The sequence below is a fragment of the Festucalex cinctus genome, chromosome 17 (genome assembly GCF_051991245.1).
Source record: "Festucalex cinctus isolate MCC-2025b chromosome 17, RoL_Fcin_1.0, whole genome shotgun sequence".
Lineage (NCBI taxonomy): Eukaryota > Metazoa > Chordata > Actinopteri > Syngnathiformes > Syngnathidae > Festucalex > Festucalex cinctus.
In genome coordinates, this window is record NC_135427.1 from 10,443,398 (window position 1) to 10,453,723 (window position 10,326).

Below are 10,326 nucleotides of genomic sequence, written 5' to 3' on the forward strand. Positions count from 1 at the left end.
GATGCTTGAGTTTGTCATTACTGTTGCATTACTTGTGCCCACTTCAACTCTTTTTGTAGTCAATGTGTAACTATGTGCTTGGATTCTAATAGTGATATCATTTTGCAGTCTGTGGCAACCCAACACTGAACACAAGGATTGTTGGGGGTGTAGATGCTGAAGAAGGAAGTTGGCCCTGGCAGGCTAGTCTGCAGATTTTTGGTACCCATGTATGCGGTGGTTCACTCATAAACAAAGATTGGGTGATGTCTGCTGCTCACTGCTTCTCCAGGTGCGTAATCCTAACATGAAGAGATATGCTATACATTTCTTCTGCTTTGACCAGCTAACCTTTGTCATTCTCTCTTTAGCACAAATACTTTTGGATGGGAAATTTCTCTTGGTCGTCAGAACCTGCATGGAAACAACCCAAATGAAGTGACCAAAACTGTCAACACAATCATTTTGCATTCAGGCTTCAACATTTTCAGCTTGGACAATGACATCGCTCTGCTCAGATCGTCCTCACCAGTCACATTCACAGACTACATCAGACCTGTGTGTCTGGTATCCAGTAGTAGTATGTTCAACACTGGTACTGATAGCTGGGTCACCGGTTGGGGAACAGTCCAGGAAGGAGGTGAGGCACTGAACCTGATGTAAAATCAATTTCCTTTATAAATTGTTGGAATAAAATACCTGATTCAGTGCCAATGTCTTGTTTAGTGCCTCTCCCCTTCCCTGCAACGCTACAAGAAGTGAATATCCCAGTTGTGGGGAATAGACAGTGTAACTGTCTAATCGGAGTGGGTATTGTCACAGACAATATGATCTGTGCTGGTTTTCTAGAAGGAGAAAAAGACGCTTGTCAGGTAGACTACGTCTCCTACTTTCTTTTTCTTTCTTCTTTTTTTGACAGACAATTCTGCTTTACATCCTCAGGGGGACTCAGGAGGTCCAATGGTGAGCAAGCAAGGTCCTATTTGGGTCCAATCTGGAATAGTCAGTTTTGGATTTGGCTGCGCTCGGCCAAATAATCCGGGGGTTTATGCAAGAGTGGCCAGCTATCAGTCCTGGATCAACTCCCACATCAGCTCTGATAAACCAGGCTTTGTAGAGTTCAACTCATTTGGGCCTGATGCTGATAGCATCTACACTTGTCCTGGTCTTCCTCTTCCTGTTACTGAAGCTCCAGCTATAATCACAGATCCAGTGCCCAGCATGTCAAGTTCTGTGTGTGGAATGACACCACTGAACACAAAGATTGTTGGGGGTGTCGATGCTCAAGAAGGTAGTTGGCCCTGGCAGGCTAGTCTGCAGTATCTGGGTGCCCATGTTTGTGGTGGTTCTCTCATAAACAGAGAGTGGGTGATGTCTGCTGCCCAGTGCTTCGCCAGGTGGGTCACCCAAACATGAAGGCATATGCATTTCATCTGCTTTGACTGTCTAATCATTGGCATTCTCTCTGTAGCACAAGTACCCTTGGATGGTTGGTTTTTGTCGGTCTTCAGAACCTACAGGGAAACAATCTAAACGAAATGTCCAGAAATGTCGACACAATCATTTTACACCCAGGCTTCAACATTTTCAGCTTGGACAATGACATCGCTCTGCTCAGACTTTCTTCACCAGTCACATTCACAGACTACATCAGACCTGTGTGTCTTGCATCCAGTGACAGTGTGTTCAACAATGGTACTGAGAGCTGGGTCACTGGTTGGGGAACAATCCAGGAAGGAGGTGAGGCACTTTACTAGTCTCTCAATAATATTGTCATTTATGTAACGTCGCTGATACATGGACATTGTTTTATTTAGTGGCCCTCCCCTTCCCTGGAACACTTCAAGAAGTGGCAATCCCTGTTTTGGGAAACAGACAGTGTAACTGCTTGAATGGAGTAGGTTTAGTAACGGACAATATGATGTGTGCTGGTTTTCTCGAAGGAGGGAAAGACTCTTGTCAGGTAGAGTACTTATTTTTTCTTCTTTGCGATTAAGTGTTGACATGTTTTTTGACAGAAAGTTCCTCTTCATATCCCCAGGGTGACTCAGGAGGTCCAATGGTGAGTATGCAGGATTCAATCTGGATCCAGTCTGGAATCGTCAGTTTCGGATATGGCTGTGCTCAGCCCAATCTGCCTGGAGTCTACTCCAGAGTGTCCCGCTACCAGTCCTGGATCAACTCCCACATCACTTCTGATAAGCCAGGCTTTGTGCAGTTCAACTCCATTGGGCCTGATGCTGATAGCAACTACACGTGTCCTGAACTGCCTCCTCCTGTTACTGAAGAACCAGCTACAACCGAAGATCCATTGGTCGGCATGTCAAGTGCTGAATGTGTGTGACTATCATCCCTGCAGTGTCAAAATACAATACGCGTGTTTGCATATGACAAGAATGGGAGTTTATAGCACTTTTATACTTCATGGTATCTTGCAAAGCAGGGTTCTAAATCCCTTTTAGTATGGTTCAGCTGTGATAAGAGTAGGCTGGCAAAAAAGTGGTGCAAGAAACCCGTAAAATTGGGTATTCTCAGGGATTAATTGGACTGATTGCTATTAGAAATACTCTTGCGTGCTTGATTGTTTGTTTTCCATTAGAAGTTGTATAACAATGAAAAACATTTGATATTTTCTGGGTTGCACACGACTCTCCCTGGATTATAATGAGACGGCATCTTTGTAGTGTGTGGAACGCCATCACCGAAGAACAGAATAGCTCGTGGTGATGTTGCTTCAGAAGGCAGTTGGCCCTGGCAAGCTAGTCTTCAGAGATTTGGCAGCCATGTTTGTGGTGGTTCTCTCATAACCAGAGAGTGGGTCATATCTGCTGCCCACTGCTTCAACAGGTGGGTGTCCCTAACATGACAATACATTACTTCTGTTTTGACCATCTAACCATTGGCCTTCTCTCCATAGCACAAGTACCACTGGGTGGTCGGTTTTTCTTGGTCTTCAGAACCTTGAGGACGTAGACCCAAACGAGGTTACCAGGACTGTTGCCCTAATAATTTTGCATCCATCCTTCGACAGTTTAATCTTCGACAATGACATTGCTCTGCTGAGACTATCCTCTGCAGTCGTGTTCACAGACTACATCAGACCTGTGTGCCTGGCAGCCAATAGCAGTACGTTCAACAATGGTACGAACAGCTGGGTCACTGGTTGGGGATCAGTCCAGGATGAAGGTCAGGGACTGCTTGGGTAGTAATGTAACATGTTCCTAAAAATAAACATCACAACAATCATCAGTGAATTTACTTCATATTCTTTTACTGTACCTTTTAGTGCCCCTCCCCTTGCCTAAACTACGACAAGTGGAAGTGCCAATTCTTGGAAACAGACAGTGTAACTGCTTGAATAGCAAGAGTTCGATTACAGATAATACGATCTGTGCCGGATTTCTCGAAGAAGGAAAAGACACTTGTCAGGTAGAAGAGTTCACCTTTCTGAATTGGTTTTCAGGTTTTGACACACAGTTCTACACTACATCCACAGGGTGACTTAGGAGGTCCTCTGGTGAGCCAGCAGAAGTCCTTATGGATCCAATCTGGAATTATTAGACTTGGCTTTGATTGTGATCAGCCGAATCAGCCTGGAGTCTACATAAGAGTGTCCCGCTACCAGTCCTGGATCAGCTCCCACATCACCTCTGATAAGCCGGGTTTTGTGCAGTTTACCTCCAGTGGGCCTGATGCTGATAGCAGCTACACTTGTCCTCTGCCTCCTGTTGATGTGCCCAGTGCTGAATGTAGGGTTCACTATGACCACGTCACTTAGAACATACATTGCATGTAGATTTATATGACAAGAACACATATTTTGTAGCTGTGCTTTCTTCACCGTTTCCAGTAGGTGGCCAATTTTGTACACTTAGTATTAACGTTTGGAAGTATTCAAGTTTTTGCAATGTAAATTCACAAAAAAAACATAGTTTTGTTCAGAGCTCAACTGTTCTCCTTGCAGAGGTGTCAAATCCATGTCCAGAAAGTAATAACCATGCCACAGTTTGGCTTTAGCCACAGGTGCTTCTACTCAACAGGCGGGTAAACAATCTTCCGGGGAACTAGCTAGGGATCGAGTTCACTAGCTAGCTCGCACCTGGGATAAAAGGCAAACTCTGGCAGGGTTTTTACATTCTGAACATAGATTTGCCACCTTTGTCTCCTTGGTCTCCTTCAACTTTTTCCTCGTCAATGTGTAACTTCGCCCTTGGATTGTAATGATGATATCATTTTGCAGTGTGTGGCAAACCAACACTGAACACAAAGATTGTGGGGGGTGATGCTGAAGAAGGAAGTTGGCCCTGGCAGGCTAGTCTGCAGAGTTTTGGTACCCATGTTTGCGGTGGTACGCTCATAAACAAAGAGTGGGTGATGTCTGCTGCCCACTGCTTCTCCAGGTGCGTAATCCTAACATGAATGCATCTACTATACATTTCTTCTTCTTTGACCAGCTAACCTTTGTTATTCTCACTTTAGCACAAATACCTTTGGTTGGGAAATTTCTCTTGGTCGTCAAAACCTGCATGGAAACAACCCAAATGAAGTGACCAAAACTGTCAACACAATCATTTTGCATTCAGGCTTCAACATTTTCAGCTTGGACAATGACATCGCTCTGCTAAGATTGTCCTCACCAGTCACGTTCACAGACTACATCAGACCTGTGTGTTTGGTAGCCAGTAGCAGTATGTTCAACACTGGTACTGAAAGCTGGGTCACTGGATGGGGAACAGTCCAGAAAGGAGGTGAGGCACTGAACCTCATGTAAAATAGTGTTTCTTCATAAAATGAGGGTATACCTGATACAATGCCAATGTCTTGTTTAGTGCCTCTCCCTTTCCCTGCAACGCTACAAGAGGTGACTCTCCCAGTTGTGGGGAATAGACAGTGTAACTGTCTAATCGGAGTGGGTATTGTCACAGACAATATGATCTGTGCTGGTTTTCTAGAAGGAGAAAAGGTCGCTTGCCAGGTAGACTACGTCTCCTACTTTCTTTTTCTTTCTTTCTTTTTTCTAAAAAAAATATATGTTTTTTTGACAGACAATTCTGCTTTTACATCCTCAGGGGGACTCAGGAGGTCCAATGGTGAGCAAGCAAGGCCCTATTTGGATCCAATCTGGAATTGTTAGTTTTGGATTTGACTGCGCTCGGCCAAATAATCCGGGGGTTTATGCAAGAGTGGCCAGCTATCAGTCCTGGATCAACTCCCACATTAGTTCTGATAAACCAGGCTTTGTACAGTTTAACTCCAGTGGCCTGGATGCTGATGGCATCTACACTTGTCCTGGTCTTCCTCTTCCTGTTACTGAAGGTCCAGCTACAATCACAGATCCAGTGCTCAGCATGTCAAGTGCTTTGTGTGGAATTACACCGCTGAACACAATGATTGTTGGGGGTGTCGATGCTCAAGAAGGTAGTTGGCCCTGGCAGGCAAGTCTGCAGTATCTGGGTGCCCATGTTTGTGGTTGTTCTCTCATAAACAGAGAGTGGGTAATGTCTGCTGCTCAGTGCTTCTCCAGGTGGGTCACCCAAATATGAAGACATTATCAAGTCCTCTGCTTTGATCATTTAACCATTGGCATTCTCTCTGTAGCACAAGTACCCTTGGATGGTCTGTTTCTCTCGGTCTTCAGAACCTACAGGGAAACAATCCAAACGAAATGTCCAGAAATGTCGACACAATCATTTTACACCCAGGCTTCAACATTTTCAGCTTGGACAATGACATCGCTCTGCTCAGACTGTCTTCACCAGTCACATTCACTGACTACATCAGACCTGTGTGTCTTGCATCCAGTAACAGTGTGTTCAACAATGGTACTGAGAGCTGGGTCACTGGTTGGGGAAGAATCCAGGACGGAGGTGAGGCACTGTACTCGTACTAGAACAGACATTCCCAACAATGTTGTAATTTATGTAACATACCTGACATGTGTTATTTAGTGTCCCTCCCCTTCCCTGGAGCACTTCAAGAATTGGAAATCCCAGTTTTGGGAAACAGGCAGTGTAACTGCTTGAATGGAGTAGATTTAGTAACGGACAATATGATGTGTGCTGGTTTTCTAGAAGGAGAGAAAGACTCTTGTCTGGTAGAGTACATTTTTTTTCTTTGCGATTAATTGTTGAAGTGAGTTTTGACAGAAAGTTCCTCTTCATATCCCCAGGGTGATTCAGGAGGTCCAATGGTGAGTAAGCAGGATTCCATCTGGATCCAGTCTGGAATAGTCAGTTTTGGATATGGCTGTGTTCAGCCCAATCTGCCTGGAGTCTACTCCAGAGTGTCCCGCTACCAGTCCTGGATCAACTCCCACATCACTTCTGATAAACCAGGCTTTGTGCAGTTCATTTCCAGTGGACTGGATGCTGACAGAGACTACAGTTGCCGGGGTCTACCTTCTCCTGTTATAGATATTCCTACAGAAGGACCAGATCCAAGGCCTAGCGTGTTGAGTGCTGAAAGTGCGTGAGAATCACCACTGCTTTGCCAAAATACATTGCATGCAGATTAATTTGAGTTTTGATGAAGTGATCCTGAATCCATGTTTGTTAATGTTATATTAAATTGATTGGCTTGTGTTTCCACTTTGGGACATCCGGTATTGTGTTCTAGCTGCAACTTTTAGTTATCATACCATTGTGGTTTCTTCCCAGAGAGTAGGTTGCCAAAAAGTGGTGCTATAAATGTATCAAAGTACTTGGGTTGTAATGTGGTAATGTATTTTGCAGTGTGTGGCAGCCCAACACTGAACTCAAGGATGGTCGGAAGTGTAGATGCTCAAGAAGGAAGTTGGCCCTGGCAGGCGAGTGTGCAGATTTTTGGTACCCATGTTTGTGGTGGCTCGCTTATAAACAGAGAGTGGGTGATGACTGCTGCCCACTGCTTCTCCAGGTGGGTCAGCCTAACATGATGATATGTATATTTTTACTGCTTTTACCAGCTAACCTTTGGTATTCTCTCTGTAGCACAAGTACCTTTGGATGGTCGGTTTCTCTTGGTCTTCGGAACCTGCAGGGAAGCAACCCAAATGAAGTGTCCAAAACTGTCGACACAATCATTTTGCATCCAGGCTTCAAAATTTTCAGTTTGGACAATGACATCGCTTTGCTGAGACTGTCCTCAACCGTCACGTTCACAGACTACATCAGACCTGTGTGTCTGGCATCCGACAATAGTGTGTTCAACAATGGTACTGATAGCTGGGTCACTGGTTGGGGAACCATCCAGGAAGGAGGTGAGGCAACAAACCTTAGGTAACTTTTTTTTTTTCCTTAATGAAACAGAATAAAATATGCCTTTTTTTTTTAGTGCCTATCCCTTTCCCTGGAACATTAAAAGAAGTGGAAATCCCAGTTCTGGGAAACCGACAGTGTAGCTGCGTAATTGGAGCAGGTTTAGTCACAGACAATATGATCTGTGCTGGTTTTCTAGATGGAAGGAAAGACGCTTGTCTGGTAGACTACTAATGCTTTCTTACTTCTTTGTTATTCTTTTTTTTTTTTTCAAAGATATTTTGACAACAACTTTCTCTCCACACTCTCAGGGAGATTCAGGAAGTCCAATGGTGAGTCAGCAGGATTTGATCTGGATCCAGTCTGGAATTGCCCATTTTGGCTTTGGCTGTTCTCAGCCAAATAGCCCGGGGGTTTATGTAAGAGTGTCCCGCTACCAGTCCTGGATCAACTCCCACATCAGCTTCGATCAACCAGGCTTTGTGCAGTTCATCTCCAGTGGGATAGATGCTGATAGCAACTACACTTGTCCTGATGTAACTGTTCTTCAAAGACTAGCTCCAACTGAAGTGCCAGTGCCCATCCTGTCAAGTGCTGCATGTGCGTCACAGTCACTACTTTGTCACAATACAATGCATGTATATTTGCTATGAGAAGAACAGTGGCTTTAATTGATTGTTGTCATTTCAATTCAACCAATTCTAATGAGGTATCATTTTTCAGTGTGTGGCAGCCCACCTCTGAACACGGAGATTGTAAGTGGTGAAGATGCTCAAGAAGGGAGTTGGCCCTGGCAGGCCAGTCTACAGGTTTTTGGTACCCATATTTGTGGTGGTTCACTCATAAACAGAGAGTGGGTGATGTCTGCTGCGCACTGCTTCTTCAGGTGGGTTATCTTAACATGACAGCATATACAATTCATCTGCTTTGACTGTCTAATCATTGGCATTCTCTCTGTAGCACAAGTACCTTTGAATGGTCGGCTTCTCTTGGCCGTCTGAACCTGCAGGGTGACAATCCAAACGAAGTGTCCAGAATTGTTGATATAATCATCGTACATCCAAACTACAATCATTCCAGCCATGACAATGACATCGCTCTTCTTAGACTCTCCTCAGCAGTCACATTCACAGATTACATCAGACCTGTGTGTCTTGCATCCAGTGACAGTGTGTTCAACAATGGCACTGATAGCTGGGTCACTGGTTGGGGAACAATCCAGGAAGGAGGTGAGGCACTTCATTGGTAATCAAGTTATATTTTCCCAATGACCTTTGTTGAATGTACCAATGTACTGTCATTATACTTTTTTTCAGAGACCCTTCCCTTTCCTAAAACGCTACAAGAAGTGGAAGTCCAAGTTCTTGGAAAGAGACAGTGTAATTGCCTGTATGGAGATGGCCCAGTCACAGACAATATGATTTGTGCTGGGGTTCAAACAGGAGGGAGAGACTTTTGTCAGGTAGACTAATAATTCCCATTCCCTCTTGGTTTTTGAAATGAGTTTTGCACATTTTTAAAGTAACACAATTCCTCTCCACATCCTCAGGGGGACTCAGGAGGTCCCATGGTGAGCAAGCAGGATTCCAAATGGATCCAATCCGGAATTGTTAGTTTTGGATGTGCACTGCACAATAAGACAGGAGTTTACTCCAGAGTGTCCCGTTACCAGTCCTGGATCAACTCCCACATCAGCTCTGATAAACCAGGCTTTGTACAGTTCATATCCAGTGGGATGGATACTGATAGCAACTACACTTGCCCTTTACCTCGCCCTGAGGTTATTCCTGAGCCAGAACCAACCTCCACAACTACAAGTACCTACGCAACTACCTCCTCAGCAGGTGCTCCAGGTTCCTACCGATCATCGTTCCTTTCTTTCTTTGTGGCTTCGACATCTCTCTACCAGGTCTCATGCATGTATCACGGAGAAGCTTAAAACATCTTATCATATATATATATATATATATATATATATATATATATATACATACACACACCGTATTTTCCGCAATATAAGGCGCACCTCATTATAAGGCGCACCTTCAATGTATGACATACTTTCAAACCTTTTCCATATATAAGGCGCACCTTCAATGAATGACATATTTTAAAACTTTTTTTCATATATAAGGCACAACAGTTGAGGCTGGGGTTACGTATGCATCCATTAGATGGTGCTGCGCTAAAGGGAATGTCAACAAAACAGTCAGATAGGTCAGTCAAACTTTATTAATAGATTACAAACCAGCTTTCTGACAACTCCAAAATAAATAAACAGCTGTTTTATTATTTTCTCTGAGGTAAAGTATTAGTATTAGCTAGCGATCCAAGATGGCGGGATCTTCTGCGCATGCGCGTCACCGATCGTGCAGGGTCACCGATAACGTCAGCGAGACCTGTTGTGGCTCAATATTGATCCATATATAAGGCGCACTGGATTATAAGGCGCAGGGTCAGCTTTTGAAAAAAATTGAAGGCTTTTAGGTGCGCCTTATAGTGGGGAAAATACGATATATATATATATATATATATATATATATATATATATATATATATATATATATATATATATATATATATATATATACATACACACACCGTATTTTCCGCAATATAAGGCGCACCTCATTATAAGGCGCACCTTCAATGTATGACATACTTTCAAACCTTTTCCATATATAAGGCGCACCTTCAATGAATGACATATTTTAAAACTTTTTTTCATATATAAGGCACAACAGTTGAGGCTGGGGTTACGTATGCATCCATTAGATGGTGCTGCGCTAAAGGGAATGTCAACAAAACAGTCAGATAGGTCAGTCAAACTTTATTAATAGATTACAAACCAGCTTTCTGACAACTCCAAAATAAATAAACAGCTGTTTTATTATTTTCTCTGAGGTAAAGTATTAGTATTAGCTTGCGATCCAAGATGGCGGGATCTTCTGCGCATGCGCGTCACCGATCGTGCAGGGTCACCGATAACGTCAGCGAGACCTGTTGTGGCTCAATATTGATCCATATATAAGGCGCACTGGATTATAAGGCGCAGGGTCAGCTTTTGAAAAAAATTGAAGGCTTTTAGGTGCGCCTTATAGTGGGGAAAATA

At 43.6% G+C, this 10,326-nt stretch overlaps 1 pseudogene across 1 annotated transcript; it reads left to right on the plus strand.

Moving 5' to 3' along the window:
- Nucleotides 1–140: 140 nt before the first annotated feature.
- Nucleotides 141–9,156, plus strand: LOC144005338 (ovochymase-like; annotated as a pseudogene). Its single transcript, XR_013279538.1, has 26 exons — nucleotides 141–271; nucleotides 351–619; nucleotides 706–851; nucleotides 922–1,376; nucleotides 1,451–1,719; nucleotides 1,797–1,942; nucleotides 2,021–2,306; nucleotides 2,664–2,826; nucleotides 2,897–3,165; nucleotides 3,266–3,408; nucleotides 3,476–3,728; nucleotides 4,220–4,379; nucleotides 4,459–4,754; nucleotides 4,809–4,954; nucleotides 5,049–5,503; nucleotides 5,578–5,846; nucleotides 5,928–6,073; nucleotides 6,149–6,443; nucleotides 6,711–6,873; nucleotides 6,948–7,216; nucleotides 7,291–7,436; nucleotides 7,526–7,814; nucleotides 7,938–8,100; nucleotides 8,175–8,443; nucleotides 8,531–8,676; nucleotides 8,764–9,156. The product of XR_013279538.1 is annotated as an ovochymase-like (transcript).
- Nucleotides 9,157–10,326: the final 1,170 nt, after the last annotated feature.